We start from the raw sequence: 16,477 nt of genomic DNA on the forward strand, positions 1-16,477 counted from the left end.
TATGGCCAAAGTCAAGAGCAGCACAGACTTGCAGCTAGTCCTTATCCCTCTGTGCTGCTCATTCAGGCACACTGGAGCCAAGAGCAGCTATGCTGGGCATTCCCAGCTGCTGAAAAGATGCTTCTGGAACTGCTATGCCTTCTCCCTGCAGCTCTGCACGGAATATGCCATGAGTGGTCATGTATGATGCAGGGCAGATCACAGTGCTCACTGGCAGCCGGCACATCTCCACGAGTAAGAGCCATTCACACAGTTTGAGCAGAGCCTAAAACAAATCTCTGACCAGCTCAGGATACACAGATCTGCTTTCATTATTTTGGCATTTGGACGTTGGGCTCATCTGGCAAAGCCATGTTGGGCCTAGAGATTGTTTTTTGTAGCTATCATTCCATGAAAAACTTTAAGGAAGTAAATTGATATAGAAAACATTTCTGCACACAGTATGGTTGTTAGGCGGGTAGCAATTGTATCAATTACTTTTCTGATAAAATAAAATAGACGTGTGGGGGTGCGTGCTGGTGTGTAGGCAGGAGGGAGAAAATGTACCATTCCTGATTTGTGGTTTCAAGAGGAGTTTTCTCATTTCATGCAAAGCAAGTCTGATTCATTGCTTGTATCTCTCAGGCTGCAGGGCTCTAACATCAAAAAGTGAGCTGTGATGGGTAAAGCAAGCAAGAGTGAGGCCCCCATGGGCCTGCTGGGAGGATGTTTCCACTGCACTCTTGGTGAAACTGGACTGTCTGTACTTGTTCAGGGTGGATGAAAATTGGGTGTGGGTATTGGAAAGTGCTAAATGAATGCTGCTGATATTCAGAGCAACAATTCACCCAAATACAAGAATGGAATTGTTTTTCTAATCACCCTCTGAGCCAGATCCCCTAACTCTGAGCAAGAAGCTGAGTGGCCTACCTAGGTACCAGGGCCCCGTTGGAGCATCTTTCCCCTTCCTGGGGCAGGTGGTGGTGGTGTGGTCTGCAGGGGTTTCTCCCATCAGCCATCTTCATTCAGAATCCTCGTCTTCACTAGATGGCACTGTAATTACACTGGTTACATCACCCTTTTTTTTCCTTACCAAAAAAACCACCTAAATCAGTGGATGTATGACGTGCAGTAAAACTAGTGTCTTCATTTGCTTGCTCTTCTTGAATATTAATGCTTTACTGACATTAAGAAAATGCTGTTACATATGGATGTGTTTTTGTTGCTTTTTGCATGTGTCTACTAGTCCAGAAGGGTTTTGAATAAACAACCTTACCTCTAGTGTGTCTGCTCAGACTAGCTTGCATTTCAATGATCATTGCATTATGCAACACTCCAAGTTTGCTAATTTTGTCACCTCTGTTTTCATTCCTAGCTTATAATTTTGATAGAACTCAAATGTTTAAAGGTTTAATTTGTTTCAAATATTCTACAATGGAACCTCTCATTCCCTCATTTGTAAATTCTTAACAATCAGCAGAGCACATTCATGGCTTCTGAGTACTCATTCAACTACTCAACTCAGATTTATTTCGCAGTATTTTTTTTTCTATGCCTTTAAAAACCTGACCTTAACTTGGGTTAGAAGTCTTTGTATCTGTGTCTCCTAACACAGTTTTTCAAATTTGTCTGCTTGCTCAGCCACCCCTTCTAATTCCTAAATGAGTTTTACATCTCCCTGACATTAGCAGCTGGTTTTGGTCTGATTAAGTCTTGCATTTTTTGTGATAATTCTCATCCAAGTAGATCCCCCAGTGCTTTATAAACTTTATTAACTGATGAAACATGCTACATATCCTTTGCCCTTGATCAAATTAATAAACTGGTAGAATGAGAGACGATAAATGATTTTGCTGAAGGTGGCAGGTGACAGTGGAAAGTATGTGAAATCATACACGAACTACCTTCTGTCTGGATCAGACACGTGAAACATCTCATCTGTACGTTAATTTACAAAGCCTCATTATATGCAGTTTGTGAATATAACCAAAGTTTTCATGGTTCTCTCATAGTAGTCACAATTATGAAGTGTTTTAATTTCGGAATCTCAAAAGCTGACATCATCTTCCAGGTATCATTAGTAGTTCTGCCTTTGGCCCCAAACCTGCCACACTGTGATAGAGAGTTATCTATTGGCATCCATGGGAATTTTGCATTAAGCTTCATAGCAGGATATAGCTTTTGATCTCTTTCAATTTGTCTCTTCTTAGGACTTCCTAAACGCTACCCAGCAATGAGTTGATGCAATGCTTCCTCTATAATTCAGCGATAATGCAATAAGCACTTCCCTCCTCATCTGCAAGATTTAGTTGTCTTCAGCACAGTGCTGACCCAATGAATTGTGGATTTCATTGCATTTGAAATCCAGTTTTCATTTAGGTGATAAAAATCCTGTGTTCATTTAAGTGATGAAATTATTTCATTTCTCTCCGTTGCATACAATGCCTCAGTAAGTATGCTTTGTTTTTAATTCTAGAACTGCCTGTTGAAGTCTTTAAACCACAATGCAAGCCACCGAGGATGTACATTTTTCTATCTTATATAATGTAATAAGGAAGTTCTTTCTATCGGCATCTATTATTAATCTATTTTTCTAAATCTTTATCTGACAGATAATTTGTGAGGATGAATCCCCTAACCAGGCTATGTCTATGTATGGGAGGCGTAGGATTCCATGCTGTTGGTTTTTACTATTTTTTTTATTAGCAAGGTTGGTAAAAAGTGGGATTTTGCTGTTCTGCAGTGTTCTTACTTTAAAAAAAAAAAAAAAAAAAAAAAAAAAAAGATTTAAATAATGGACAAGTAAATCTAAGTGAAATACATGTGAACCTTAGTCAGCACTGGACGTGAGCCTAAGATAGTGCTGTTCTTCTATTCCTGTAGGTATCACAAATGGCAGATGATGGTTTAAAACTGAAATTTCAAATTTTGTTGTTTGTCTGGCAAAGCAAATATGACTGGAAATGGAACAAGAACATTTTTTCTTCCTTGCTTGTCAGACTCATTTACAGACATTATTTTAAATTGTTATAAAATTGTTTAGTCAAATTGTTATGGAGATATCACAGAATCACAGAAATGTAAGGTTTGAAAGGGACCTCTGGAGATCAGAGTCTAACCCCTTCCTAAAGCAAGCTCCTTACAGTGTCACACTTGAAAGCATCCAGGAGGGCCTCGAATTTCTTTGCAGAGAGAGGAGACTTAATGGCTCCAAGCTGTGCCAGGGGAGATTTAGGCTGGACGTTAGGAAATACTGCTTTTCTGAAAGAGTGGACAGGCAGTGGAATGGGCTGCCCAGGGAGGTGGTGGAGTCACCGACCCTGGAGGTGTTCAAGGAGCGTTTGGATGCTGTGTTGAGGGTTGTGGTTTAGTGAGCACTATTGGTGATAGGTGGGTGGTTGGACTGGATGACCTTGAAGGTGATTCTGTGATTCTGTGACTCCCCGGGCTATCTGGGCAGCCTGTTCCAGAGCTCTGTCACTCTGACAGCGAAGGTCTTCCTTGTGTTAGTATGGAACATCCTGTGTTCCAGTTTCTGCCTGTTGGCCCTTGTTGTACTGTTGATTGCCATTGGAAATTGCCCACTCCCATCGACTCGACTCCCATAATTCAGATATTTATAAACAGTGATGAGATCCTGCCTTCTCCTTCTCTTCCCCAGACTGAAGAGTCCTTGATCTAACAGCCTTTCCTTCTTTGGGAGGTGCTCCAGGCCCTTTATCATTTTTGTGGCTCTCTGCTGGATTCTTTTTAGTAGATCCTTGTGTTTTTTGATCAGGGAAGCCCAGAACTGTACGCAGTGCTCCAGATGTGTCCTCACCAGGGCAAAGCAGAGAGGTCTGCTGGCCCTGCTCTTTCTAATCCTCCCTAAGATACTGCTGGCTTTCTTGGCCACAGGGTGGCTGGCTCATGGCCAGCCTGTTGTTCAGCAGGACCCTCAGGTCCTATTCTGCAGAGCTCCTTTGCCAGATTTAATTCCAAGGGCCTTAGCCTTCCTTGTTGCATCCCTGTAGGCCATGACGACATTCCTATGCTATTCCCAAGAAGACAAGCTCTTTTTCTGCATTGCATGGACATTTATCTTCCCTTTGAGTTTGTTTGAATCATAGCATATTTTCTTTTTTTTTTAACACAAAAGGACTGTATTCCACAGGAATGTACAATTTGCAATTGTTTATTATTATTTAACCCTATTCTGTTTGCTTTATTTTATTTGTTGAAGCTGAGTTTGACAATCTGTGGATATTATCTTGCAATGTAAATTAAAGCCACATTCAAACATAAGTGAGGAACCTGACATTAAGTAATGCAGTAATTCATTTTATGTGAAAGTATTCAATTTGAATGAACAGCTATATGTTAGGAATAATTAAACACAATTTTATGTAATTATTTTGTGCATGTGGCACAGCTAGCAAATATTTCTGTCAGTTTTAGCCATATGTGCTGTCTGGTACTTTTTTTATGTGAACTGAATCACAGTTTAGAAGGTGTACGATGAAAAATGCAGCATTTAAACAACTTGAAAGGCTCTTAAATTTATCAACATGGTATCTAAGTTTACTAAAATCAGTGCCATGTTTTGTGGAGTTTTTTAAAGTACATTGATCTTAAATGCTCTTTCCTACTGGGAGGAATAAACTTCATGGAATTTGACCATAACAGAGCCCAGTGCTTAGTGCTGTCCCTGAGTTACTACTTCTTTGTAGTTTAATCATTTTTGTTTGTAAGGATTATGAGAATTTCACCTCTGATAATTAAAGCTGACTTTCGGGAGCCCCACAGATAGAAGAATTAATGCCTAAATTTATGGGTCTGTACTACAGTGTATAGTACACAGCATAATGGGAAACAAGTGATTTAAATCTGAATGGTGGACACTGAAGGACCCGAGCTAATTAATAGGCTTGTGAATGAAGCTCTTGAGGAGGCCCACAAAGAAATGATGGGCTCCCTTATAGCTTCACTCTTAGCACAGTGCTTATATATTGAGCTGTGCTGTAAATCAATTAAATGTTCTTGCTACCATCACATTATTAACTTTATGTGGTCTGATCATTTTCTTTTAGCTCTACATTCATGCTGTTGCCAGATCTTAACAAATGATAAATTGCATTTTAAAATTAAAATCGCCTTTTTGAAAAAATGCAATGCTGTGTCATAAACCAGAATTTGTAGTCTGCCAGCTTTGGTGTCTGAGCTGCAGGTCAAACACGAGTGAGTGGGCTGGGCCTTGACATAAGAATGGACTGGCACAAAGGTAACCAGACCTTTTCAAAAACGTGAGTTTGAATCCTGTGTGACATCTTATCATGATATGTTAGGCAAGTCTGAATATTTCGGGGAGTTCCTCAGAGTCTCCCAAACCAAGCTTTGTACTTGGAACTGCTCTTGTAGAGAGGAACTTCCCAAGGAAGTGAATGAGAAAGACCTACTTTAAATGCAGATGATTTGAATGCAAGTACACTCTTACTGTGCCAACCATAATACACACAGCACAAGAATCCGCCCCAGCAAAACTGTGAGATCATCTCTGACAAATCAAAGCCCAATATGTTTGGCAGTTAGTGTATTGATGAGAATAGGTAGTTCAAGGCAGTTTTGCAATCTCAGAAACACCAGCAGTACCTAACTGCATGACGTGCACGCATCTAGACATTTTCTTGGTGCCTGTCTCTGGGGATTCAGTGAGCTTAGAGCAGTTCAAGATGCCTTTCTGCTTTGCACAGCTTTCCTCATTTATGTCTTGGGATCATGCTACAACACTGAAGTTGGAACTCCCTGTTCTACCCATTTTCATGTGTTAATTGTGCTGCTTAACCACCTGATTTGTTTTTAAGTCCTCCAAATAAGAATCATACTCTCCTTTGGGTCCCTATTGCCCCCATATAGTCTGCATAGATGGAAACTTTGTCATGACCTTTATCTGCAACTCTGTGCTGACTGAACTTATTTACTGTCTTGATGAGTATAGGCCAGTATACTTATTAGTGTTATGCATTATTCATTTAATTATTGCTTGTTTCTAACTTTTTAAAAATTCCATTGTGCTTCTCTACCTCCTAGTTGCTGGTTTTTGATTGTGGGTTTTTTTTTTCCTCTTGGAGTGAAATATATTTGTGTTTTATGGCTAGAGTTTAATTTTAATATAGTAGATTTATGAATGCATTACGTAAGATGAATTTCCTTTTTGTTCTCCATCCAGTCCAATGGCAACGAATACTACTAGTAATCAGAAATTTGTAAAGAAATGTTATACTTCATTTGCATGAAGGAAAAAGGGTGACTATTTGGTCTGTTGTAATAATGTGTAATAGCCATTGCTATCTTAAATGAAGAAATAAATTAAAAAATATCTCATGCACAATAAAAATGGTACCATACAACATAAAAATATGAATGGCATTTTACTGAGCCTTAGGTGTATTTTATTAAATCCTACATAAAATGATCTCTTAACCATTTTGAAAAAATGAAAGTAGCAGATTGATTTCTGCGCTTAAATACACTTGAGCAGCACCCAAGTAGTTCAGAGCTGTGCAAACAGTTTTAGGTGAGCAAGTGTGCTGAAGGTGTTTGATTAGCTGAATTATGTATTTAACAGTAGTTACAGGCACTGAAGTAGAGTCCTTTGGATCTGGATTTTGCCATTTTTTCTTACTTCTGGGGTGTGAGCTGTGGTGCAACACAGTACTTGGCATGTGTAAGACTGCTGGGATTTGCTTGCAGGCCCTCTCTATTCCCCTGTGCGTTCCCTATAACTTATTCAATTAGCAGTGCTGCAGTTCAGTGCTTGCACTCCAGATTTGCCCTGTAAATCTTTGGGGTTGCTGGTGACGTACACCAGAGCACCTCATTCTTGTGGTGCTAAATGATTGTTTCAGCAAGGCAGGCAGGAGCTGTGTTGTCCAACAAGATGGTCTTCTGGGCCTCTCCTAGCTGAGCTGGAGCTCATGCTGGGGAGGGGAGCAGCTACCACCAAGCTGCCATGCTGTCTGCCTTCACTGTGTGCTGCCTGACCTTCCCACTGCCTGCACAGGGAAACCCTGAGGAGTTTTCCAAGAAAGAGACACCAGCACCATGGCTCTGTGTCTGGTGAGCAATGAGATCAATGCGGTTCCCCCTGAGTGGATTTACAGCTCTTGTCTTCACAAGCTGTTTCCTTATGAGAGCAGACTGGAAAAGATCTCTGGTGGACATTGAAGTATTTTAAAGTGTTATTTAAAACTGTTGTTCCTTAATTCATGCTTTTTCAGTTTATTTTGCATGCAGAGGAAGGGAAAAACTCTGAAAAAAATGATGTGGGCAGCTGTATAAAATAATTTTCTGGAGTGATTGGTGCAGAACATTGGGAGCCAGGCAAGGAGAGGTGCTTGGTGAGACACCTGTCCGATGTCTTAGCTAATTTTTCTACAAAGTTAGTTTGTTTGTGCTGAAATCACGCCAACCTGCTAAATCATTAATAGCTTTTTCATTGATAGTTGCTTCCATGGAAACCTTGTGTGATAAACAAAAATAAATTTCACCATATTTGCTGGGGTAAAAATCTGTCCTTTGGTGCCTACTACCTGGCAGTAGCACTGCATCTTGCTGCACCTTTCTGCCAGCGGGATTTCTGCCTTGTTCCTGTGCCTGACTTTGTGCTTGTATAAGCCTAGGTTCGATCAGGACCTACTCTGTAAATTTATGTGGTGCTAAAATACATGCAGTACTCCCCAAATCAGCATTGCCTTTCTGCACTGGTGTGATGTACCTAGAATTTCTAAACTGGTCTCCTGTTGGAGCTGTTCAGATAGATGAAAGATGCTTTCCACAGGTAAATATGGAGAGGTGCAGAAGTAACAGGAAGATCCCATAAGCCACATGCTTATCTCAGGCAAAAGTCATTTTCTTGTCAGTTTGCTTAGAGATTTTTTTTAAAGATTGCTCTGTTAACCTACATTTGTTACTCCCTGTTCTCTGATGTGTGTGAAATAGACCTTATCTTAATCTGCATCTCTCTGAGATGTACTGTGTTCTTTTGACATCCTAAAATGGAGACTGTCATGTTCTTGCTAATTACATGAAGAGAGCAAGGTGCTGGCTTGGAAGCATAGTGGCAAGGTATGAGAGTAACTTCTCACCTCTTTGAGCCTTGCCACTTTGTAACATTTACAAGAATTCCATAACTTAATTTTCAGAGGAAGAAGCTGTCTGTGGCTTGGTGTTAGCTTGGGATGTGATTTGTGCTTTAATGCAAATTGCCCACAGAACACTGGAAACATCACTTGGCTGCGTGTTCTGCACAATGGGTTCTAGCAATTGCCTGCATTGCAGATATATCATATAAGCTCACAATCATACCTTTAATCTGTGAAACAATTATATTAGTAGTGAGGGAGATGTTAGTACCACAGAGTTGTTATAGCTCATTTTAGAATCCATTGCCATATATCTGTATGCTTTTTTAATTTGCAGACTGTTCTTTTTTTGCAGAAATGCAGTATCATTATCTGATAAGAGCTGCACAGACAACATTGCTAGTAGCAAATTTTCCTTGGATGCCAGGAGGTAAGGTGGTGGCTGGCTGGTGTTTGGAATGTGAGCAGAAGGCATGTCTCTACTCATTGGGTTTTTCTGTTACAGTGGAGCCTAAATACATCTCTGGTAGTTTGAGCTATTTGACACAAGGAGAGAGGTGGGGGGATTAGGAAAATGCAAATTGAGTCCCAGCCTTTCCGTTAGCACAGGCCACTGGAAAAAGGAACTGTGGAAAACAATGGTTGTATTTTCCCTATTTTCCCTGTTATAAGGGATTGCATGACTAGCACAAGTGGCATTTTAAGAAATCCCAAGTTGTGTGAGGTGTGGCAATAAATTTGACCAGTTGTAGCTGAACTGGCCGTGTGTGAACACCAATTAGTGTGGTACATGGTAACGTAATTAAGAGAATCAAGGTAAATTGAATATCAGGTACTTTATTGCTATCAGGCTTTTAGAACCAAGTGGAAAAAGCTGTAGGCAGGATCTGTGTAAGAATCAGTTTTATCCTGAGAAGACCTGAACTGGCTCATTTTTATTTCTCAGTTCTATAGTTCTGTACCCAGCGAAGCATTCTCTAGATAGCAACTGACAGCTGGTGTGCAAGGGATATGTTGACTTCACTGCTAATGATCCAAAACAAACAAAATAAATACTGATTATCGTGTGCTGTCCCACAGAAGCTGTCCGTGCTGCTGCCTTGCAGCAGCTGATAGCTCTGCACCTCTCTGTGCTGTGCAGCACCCCTGTGACGTCCCAGGCTCTCATATTACCAGCCAGATATGTGCAGATTATACTGGTATCTGCAGAAAAGCATGGGGAATCCTCAGGAATTCTCCTGTGATTTACTGAGCAACATACAACAAGTAAACAATGAATTTAAAGTGCACAGATAGAAAGATAGTTTGTATTTTTCCTCCCTAGTTCCCTGACTAGTGATACTGTAATATTAGTGAAGGAGGAGATGGATGTTAGAATAGAGAAATGTTATTGTAGAAGGGTGAGGAATATAGATGTCCTACATAAGCCATCTGGCATGGCAGGCCTGTGTGTGGCTGCAGCTCTTAAGATATGAAATCCTTTTTCCAGCTGGTTGACTTCTGAAAGGGATTTTAAGTCTCAAAGAAGTTTTGGAGTAATAGATAAAATGACAGCAAAATGAGTTTTCAAAATTAAAGTAGTATGTCAGATTGTGCAAAGAAACTTTAATGTCAGCAGAATCCTCTTCTAGGTAAAACTGGAGTGCAGAAATAACTTCAGCGTGCTACAAGTGGAGAGACCAACTGTGTGGAGGGACTTGGGGTTGCGTGTGAGGCTCTTGATTTCCAGATCAGACTTTATATTCTACCCAAGTACTAGTTTCAAGCGCTCTGAATTTTTGTTACCAGGAATTAGGACATAGGAATACTTGCCAGTGCTTAATTGCTGCCCCTAGACAATACATCAGTACATTCTCGTAATAAAATTCACAGCTCCCTTTACATCACGATTAATCTCAGTGATGCACAACTTTAACAGCGTTTGGAGTCAGACCAAGAGAAAAAGTTTCTTAGATTGGCAGGGCAAAAGTTTTTATCTGCTGAATTTTTTTTATAATGCTGCCTTGGAAATTACAGAAAATAAAACCAATATTTTGAATCTTTTGAACTCCATTTTCACTTTGAAGTTCTGCAGCACTAAATATCTCTTATAAATTCTAGATATTGGAATACAGATACAGTGAGAATTATTAAAAAAAAAAACAAAACAGGATTGATATTCTTGATCAAATTATCTTCATCTGGACTTAGGTCTATCTACAGTATCTCTGTAGATATTATTACAGCTCAACAGTTTTCTCCCAAGGTGTAAATTGTATCTTTTTAAACCCAAATCTACTATATAACTTATTTCCAGTAATGTTTCAGATACAATTTATTATAAGAATGAGGAAGTTTTATGTCCTGCTTTAGAACACTTATGTGAAGAAGAGTGCCATCATCTATGACGTGAGGTTTTTATTTCTTTTTCAATAATTTACTTGCTTGCAAATGTTCGGTGACTCGAGCATTAAGATTGGGATCCTTCTTGGAAATTTTCAGTTACTGTGGATGTTACAGGAGGTCAAATGGGAATGCCAAGCCTATGTATATATATATATATATTTTTGGTACACAGTAAGCAGTGTCAAGCTTGTCTTCAGGGGGAAAAAAAAAGAAGGTACAGTGAGAAAAAAGACATTCTAACAACTCATGAAGCATGAACAAGGAATGACAGATTAGTAATACATTTATTTAATGCTTCTGTTTGAATAGACGAGCCATCTAAGACCCTTTTGATCTATTGTACTTTCTGGGCAGCAAAAGAATTATGCAAAGGCGAAGTCATTCCCTTCATGTCACACAAAATATACTTTATGTTCGGTTGGCACTGGTAAAAGGATAGCAAGAGATGTCATACAGATGACTCCAACTATGATGTAGAGTCCTGAGATGCTATCTTAGAAATCACAGAAATATTCACTGAAATTCACTTACATTAATGACACTAAAGAAGATGCTTGTTTACTTTAAGAACAGGATTTAAGAGAAACAGGTGTGAAATGATTTGCAATCTCCTTCAAATGGTTGTTTGTTTTTTTTTTTTCTTGTACGATGGTTTTGAAAACAGAATTGAAAGACAAAAAAAAAAAAAAAAAATCCCAACCTTATTGAACAAAATAAAAATGTCTAATTTTGGTAATTTTGAAACAATTTAATCCTTTAGCAAGATTATTAAAAATTAACTTATGTCCCCAAATCTAATTTGGTTTAACTGAACACTGGGGATGGCTTTCATCTCTGTGACTACAGGTAAAAAGGTTTTGGTTTTTTTTTCTGTGCAACTAAGAGTGGGGGGGAACTCTGCTAATTTTGTGCCCACTTCAAAATCTTTCTGCTGAGATTTTATCGTACATTTATCTATTTATCATGTAAATGTAGCATTTATCATACATTTATTTATTTTATCATACTCAGTAGCATGGACCTAAAACTTTCTGCTGCTTGTGATAATTACTTAGTGGCATATGTGACTCTGGAATGTTAATGTGCTGTCCAATAATTGTCAGCAGACAGATAGAATGGAAAGGGCTGTATCCAACAGAATTAGCATTTAATTCAGAAATTGCTCTGGGTAGTGAGGGATGCCCTGAAAGCAGCCGAGAAAAGTTTGCAGTGATAGAACTGCTCTCTTATGAACTCCAGTTTCAGAGACTGAACTGTCTAAAGCATTCTGGGATTTGCAGCGCTTCTGTTATTATCCATGTGGTGAGGTGGGAAGCAGGATGGCCTCAAGAAAAGGATGGAAAAAAGAACTAAGAAGTTATGAGCTTTGAATTATAATAGAAGATGAAACCAACACCTTTCTGTAAGAACATAACTTTGTTTTTCTGCCCAATATCGACCTTCTTTCTTGTGTTTTCATTATTGCCTAGTTGCCAGATACCTTCTCTGTGATGTTGGTATTTCTCCCAGTAGTGCTATAAACCAGGGAAACTCAGTCAGATCTGAAGATCAGCAGAGTTAACCTTCCCATGCTATGTCCAGATTTATTACAGAAGGTTCTTTGGAACTGTGACAGGTTACAGTGAATTTCCAGCATCTTCAGAGAGAGCTATCAAGGAATTGTATAGACAGCTTTTATTTTAAGCATTTAGATGAAAACATTAATGACACTTAAGGTGTCAGGCACATTGTCACAGATGTCAATAAACTACCAGTGATGTTTGCTTCTCTATTATTGCTGTTGGGTGTTCAAACTGCTTGATAAGAATACACCAGCTCATTAGAAGTGATAATAGTATTTTGTCTCAAGCAACTGTTTTGCTTTTGTGTTCAACTATCAAGCAGAAGGCTTTTACTGATGTGAAACAATGCAAATGCTATTAATTCTTGCATTGCAGTGACTTGAACATAGAATGATATCTCAGGGCTTAATTTGAAATCTTAGTCAAATCATTGAATCACAGAAACATAGTGTGGTTTGAGTTGGAAAGGACCTTATATATTATCTAATCCAAATATGATGTCCTATCCAAATACATGAGCTTTTGGATGAATACACAAGTACTCTGTCATTTAGTTAGAGTGTATTTGTATTAGATAGACTTTTTTTTCCCATTGGAATTTGACAGCTCATACTGGAGTCTTCCTCATGCTCATGCATTTTGCCATTGCTGTGCTGGTATAATTGAGGCTGGAAGCGGCACTGACTGCAGCAAGGATCGCAGTCTTAGACCTGAGAATGCAGTACTGTTTCTGACCTAGAACAGGAGCTGCTCATTAGGAGGCTCTGAAAGTAGCTTGGCTAACAGTTACTATACTTGCTAGTGATGTGCACTGTAACCTGCCCCTGTACATCCAACTTTTGAGATTAGTATTTGCTTTGAGTGAACAGCCTGTTCAATATAAAATATAGTACACTATCAGTGCAGTCTTCTGGCAATGTGTAGGCCCTTGTCCTGAGGACCTAATACAAATTAGGTAAGGGAGGAAACATCATTATATACAGGAATTCTTCACTACTGCTATAATAAAAAGCCATTTTCTTGCATGCACCAGGTTTGCTATTCTATAAACCATGTGCTTCTGTCGCATGTGACATAGAAGTGTAACACGGTTTTTGTATGTATCTTCCATGAGATAATAGCCTGTGAATGCTGAGGAGTGATTGGATGTTCTGAATATAGCCAGAGGTTCCTAGGCAGACCTTCAGCTTGCCAGTAGATGAGAAGAACTTGTGTTTTCTGTGACTGCCTTAGGAGTAGACACCTGCAACAGAGAAGAAGTGGACTGTTCTGTGGCTTCTCAAATACTTGGTGTAGGCTCTGTTTCTGCATAGAAGCTCTTTAATAATGTCTTTCAAGCTGATATCTTCTAGAGGAAGATATAAATGGGAAATTAAAATGTAAATCAGTAGAGGATCACATGAAGAAAGGTTTTTACTATCGCTTCTTGCGATATCGCTTCCTGTTAACTCCTTACCTTCTGTGCTGCTGATGAACAAGGCACCTGGATACAACTTTCCCTCCTCTTGAAAAATGGGATACATTTTTAAGGTACCCAGTATTCGACCTTGTAAAAAAATTATTTGCTTCACAAATATGTTGCTCTGTGTACTCCTCAGCCAAAGAAACTGTGTTTGTAAAGGCGTGGTACAAAGTACCCTTCTCACTATATTTATTACACGGAAGTAGAATAATATTTCCAAAAAGGTTTGCTGGCTTTGCCATAAATGCCTTGTTTATAACATTGTGACATAAGCTGTAAAGATGGCTATATATATTTTTTATGTATAAAGACATTGTGACGGTACATAAACTGAACATTAAGCTAAAAGATGTCCATGCTGTATAAATTATACAGTAGGCCTTTCACATGTATAACGACAGTTATCTTTTGTGTCTAGCACCCTTTGCTTTGTTTCATGGAAATAAAAACAGTGCTATTCCATTCAGTACCGCTCTTATTAACACATTCACAAGTACTTAAAAGTGCTCAACAGCCTTCATAATGTTGCAACATGTTTTTCTTTCAGAACACCTTTACTTCCGTTAACTCCATTTGGAGATCGACTGTACTTTTACTGGCAGGGTGGTTTCAAATAATACTAGGATTCCTCCCTTTCCACGTTCTTTGGGAACTTACGTCGCCAAAATCTCTCGCAGTCGGTGTATGTTGGTCTGCTGTGTCCCCTCCAGGGTCACGGTTCCCTGAAAATGTGTAGCTGTACTTCCAGAACAGCCTAGTGCCAGGCTGTGAGTCGTCTTGTCCTGATGCAGTGCCAAGGGACACATACAACCACTTCCCATCTCAAAGCCCTCAGGGGTACACCTTGATCAGAGTATATAAGATGTATTTCGGTTGACTCAAAACCTTCCATGTAAGCCTTAAGAAATACTGCTTTCTCCAGTTGCTAGAGTTTTTAGACATCACAAGTGTTTGTTAGTCTTATTTGGTTTTTTTTTTTGATTGGCATTGCACATCAAGAAGATCTGTGTGAGCTTGTCAGAATGATTGCAGATTCTGAGAAAATTTTAAATGTTCTGAATTGAGTCCGTTTGTTCTGTGAGTGATACAACTTTGTCACCATGGTCTTTTACCAAGTGACTTCCTTCACTGTTTTCCTATGTTTCTCTTGAGGATTTGTGTGCTGTGCTGTGGTTTAAGAAGACTTATGTTCGTGTTTATCAGCCATTGGTGCCTTCATTTAACACTCGAATGTTTGTTCCATTTCCTAGATAACTGATGATCATGGAATAAACAGTTTCTGTAACAGAGTGTTTCTTCGACACACCATTGAAAGCTTATTCCTATGTTCTGTTTGGTGGGGTTTTTTTTCTATTTCTTAATCTGTTTTTAAACCGAGTAATTCATCTTCTTTCCCATACACTGCACCTAGTAGTATTATCTCACCCAGACATTTGTTTCTTTGGAGGCTTTTTTTGACAGTAAATTGAAAACGTGAATGTATTGATAGCAGCTAGCTAGCACAGATAATAAAAGTGATGAAAATGGAATAACAAGTAATCAAGTGCAAATGAAGAAGAAGAATAAATGCCATATATGCTGGCTTGTGTCAATCTGGGGGTCCCCTCCCTCTGCACCTCTTCACTGATGCATTTACATGAAGTTAGGTGAGCTTAATCAACCACCTTTTCAGCAGGTGCACCGCAGCTGGGTTTCAGTGTCTCTGCAGACACATTCTAAGCAACCTGTTTTTTGTTAAACCAAGAAAATCCATTGAGGAGAGTTGAGTGCTGAGCAGCTTACGATCAACACGGAGACAAAGAAATTAATTATTCTCTGCCATCTCCTCATTTTCTATCATTGCTCTTTTTTGTTTGTATTCTATCAGCTTGTGACTAGGCAGAGTTTACTGAAATATAAATCAGTTAAATATTCTTTATGCTTATTGTAGGTGCATCAAATATTTGTGCTACAATGATATTAACAGCTCCTGGAACAAAATTGAGTGTGATTAAAGTTAACTATTTCTTGGTTGCCATTATGTTTGAATATTCTGCTTTCTTCTGAATCAGAAGAAGATTCAGACTTTTGTCAGCCTGTGAGCTAGCAATTAAAGTGCCATTAATGGTGCTAAAGCATGTGTAGCATTGTTCCTGGATATTTTAGAACCACTCAGTCTTATAGCTGAGCCCAGGAATGTGGCTTCCTCAACTGGCAATTCATGTCAATTCTTACAAAATGCCCAGAATAAGTTTCCAAAATAGAGTTAAAACCTCCTATTGCAAAGCATTTGTGAATAGGTGTCACATTAAGTCTGTATGATCAAGACAGTCCATTAGACTTTAATCTTTTTCTGAAACTAACTTAGGCTAATAGTTACCTGATAAATACTAAGATTTTCATTTTTATATTCAATTCAATTGTATAACTTCGTGTCATCTGGAAGCCTGATATGACAATCTTTTTATGGGCAGCGCTGATATAGCGTGGTAACGTAGAAGTAGCTTGAAACTGTTACAACACTTTACTTTCTGAGTTTTCTAACTCTCTGACACCTGAATTTTTTGCAACCTATGAATGATGATAGGTGAATTCTAAGCTGTCATTTGGACAACTGCAGCAATTGTTAAACTGTAGGCTTAAATTTTATTATTGTTACGGTTCCATTAATAATCTCATTCAAAGGAGGAGGAGCTGTAAGAATTATAAAACTTCATGACCGCATTATGAGTTTCATTTAACTCCTGTGTTTCAGGATAACTGGAGTCTGTGTCCTGGACATTTAAGTAAAAAGATATTTTAAAATCTGTGCATGAGTTCATGTAACTGAACAAATGGCTGAGATCTATAGCAGAACATGTGTAAATTAATCCCTTACTGTAGTTTTGAAGGGAGAAGGGAATAAAAACAGGCTCACTAGAGATGAACCTAGGGGTAGCATTCCAGGGTCAAGGGTGTGACTGATAGCCCAGCTGAAGTGCATCGGCAGT

This window comes from Centrocercus urophasianus, unplaced genomic scaffold (genome assembly GCF_019232065.1).
Source record: "Centrocercus urophasianus isolate 14NV4802_14NV808 unplaced genomic scaffold, USGS_Curo_1.0 seq_2, whole genome shotgun sequence".
In the NCBI taxonomy this organism is placed as follows: Eukaryota; Metazoa; Chordata; class Aves; order Galliformes; family Phasianidae; genus Centrocercus; species Centrocercus urophasianus.